The sequence below is a fragment of the Nannospalax galili genome, unplaced genomic scaffold (genome assembly GCF_000622305.1).
Source record: "Nannospalax galili isolate Female #2095 unplaced genomic scaffold, S.galili_v1.0 scaffold1381, whole genome shotgun sequence".
NCBI lineage: Eukaryota > Metazoa > Chordata > Mammalia > Rodentia > Spalacidae > Nannospalax > Nannospalax galili.
Genome location: NW_008344069.1, coordinates 83,956 through 86,648, shown reverse-complemented (window position 1 = coordinate 86,648; position 2,693 = coordinate 83,956).

Below are 2,693 nucleotides of genomic sequence, written 5' to 3'. Positions count from 1 at the left end.
ATATTATATATATATATTCAAAGTTTATCTGAGGTTTGGTTTTTATTCAAGCCTTATCTACATAGCACATAATAATGAAAAATATGACACTGGTGGAACTAATTTTATTGGATGTTTAACAGCCACAGTGTGAGACCTATGCTAATGTGGTCAGAGGGACTTAAAGGACTGTTTTTGCCCCTTGCCATCCAAGGTTGATTAACTTCCAGTGGACTATGGAACATCAATCAAAATATCCTGTAACTGTTGTGAGTCGCCTGTTCTCTTGTTCAGGGCAGAGATGGAGACCCCATGAGATGGACTTGAACCAGTGTGCAGTTTACAAAGAGGAGGGTCAACTCAGAGGAAACATATATTGATTCAATAAAACTTCTTGTGGCATTTATTGTTATGTGACCATCATAATCAGCTGAACAAATAGACTGAGTCTTAAGTTTTTAAGGCAGGGCCTGACTCCTCCCAAGCCCATGTGACCCCCAAGGCACAGATCCTCAAACAACCTTAAGAGTGAAAATAAATTGGTTTATTTTGGCCAACTGTATGGTCTTAAACACCCAAAAGGAAAGTATAACCAAAGAGTATAGTCATCAGTATATTTCATTAAGAGTTCAAGGGATTACACATCTCAGACATTAGACTTGAGTCCCTATGAAAAGTTATTCAGACAATTATTTCTCACTGTTGATTTTGTTCCTAAGTAGACAGTGCTGCTCAGATGTAAGACTTCAGATCTTGGTATCCAGTGCTGTAATGTCCACCTGTAACTAAGGGAGACAACCAGCTGTTGTTCTAAAATGATGGATAAATTTGTTTTCTCCCCCTATCTAGAAACCTTTGAGAGGAAACTGACTGATTCTAACCACTTCAACAGCTATCAAAACACCTGAAAGCAAATCCTCAATCTGTCACTCTAGAGTCCAACCTTGGAAGACAAATGAAAAATGAGAAGAAACCCAATAGAGGGATGCTTTTGAAGCTCTTGTCAAGAAATTCCAATGGACTCTCACATGAACATTTAAATGTTGCCCTTTTCTGACTTTTTTCTAGTTCCCTGTCTATAACTTGTAATTCTCATTACTCTTGCCTTTACTTCTTCACATCTATTCATGATCAACGATGTTCTTTTCCCCTTAGAGATATGAGTCATGCAATTTGGGAGTCTTTCAGATAGACCCACTCAAGGGGTGCTTCAGTTGCCTCACCCTGTGTCCCTGTTCAGCATTTAAGCCAGAGAGGCCTGTGTCCCGATTTCCTATTGGCAATTTGGGTAACCTCATCAGAGTATGGTGTGTTAAGAATAGGATGTAGGAATTGGCTAGGCAGTTAAGGTAAAAAGACCCCCAAAGAAAAGTACCCAGTTTCTTGGATAAAACCCACAATGTCCTTGGGCCTCTTAGCAACCTACTTTGTTCCAAAGGACAAAAATATCAAAAATATTTGGGAGCTTTTTTCTAACACTTAAAGGATTTTAGGGTTACCTCCTCAGAAGGATGAATGTTAGAATAGCCAAAAGCCCCATCAAAAATGCATCAAAGAAGAAGAAAGTAAATGAAGTTATCAGAACAAAGTGATGGGGAGATATGGGAGGAGTTGTAGGGGAGGGAGTTGGCATAGATTTGGTCAAAACAACATATATGCATGTATGAAATCCTCAATAAATTATTTTTTAAGTGACAGAGATCTTTACATCAATTAAAAGTGAAGATAGCAAGAACTTTCAAAGATTTAAAATGCTTGCTGATCAATACTGACCATCTGAGTTTGATTCCTGGAAACACATAAAGGCAGAAGGAGAGAACTGACTCTACAAAGTTGTCCTTTGATCTTCACATGTGTGGCATATCACAAACACAGTTCCATGCACACTCACAACAACAATAAAAAATGAATAAGTAAATGATTTTCAAAGTTTAAACAAAAATTAAAAGTCTGTAAAGGGGAAAAAGAAGTGGTATCAAAGGAGATTCATGGGAAACCTGTAAATATCAAATTACAAAAAGAAGTGGGAAATTACTTAAATGTCACATCAACTGAGACAGATATGAAATTTTTAGTTAAACAGAATCACATAAACATGTGTAAAAACCTTTTAGTTGATATTGAGTTCAAAAACACAACCCATAACATAATACATGTGGATTCTAGGATGAATTTGGTCTCATCCTGGTACAGTGGTATCAAGTCCTATGTAGTGCACAAGAGTGAATAGTGCACATCTGCCTGGAAATGAGAAACATTTCACCATGAAATATTTTCCTTGTTCCACCAATGTAAGGTTATCTTAATACAACTTCTAATGAAAACTAGATCAGCTGATACTTTCATTGTTACAAAGATGAAAGATTTTTCTCCAGATGAGACCTTGGATATTCCTGTTACTATTTTTGCTTTATTGAATGATCCTCTAGAATTGAACATTAAGACAAAAAGCAAAATGAAAGACTGTCTGCTTAGCTCAGACTCAGAAATAGGTGGCTGCAAACTATGTTCAGTTTTAAAGTATGAGAGTGTATTTCTGTCCTGTGGCAAGTATATCTCCCATATCCTCCCTTTATTTCTATTCAGTCACTTCTAGCTTCTTTAATACTCAGGACAGTGGTATATGAAAATCAAAAGTCCAGAGTATAGTTTTATTTATTCTCCAATGACAACACAGAAAAATAATCATAGATTGAATAAAGAACAAAAATTGA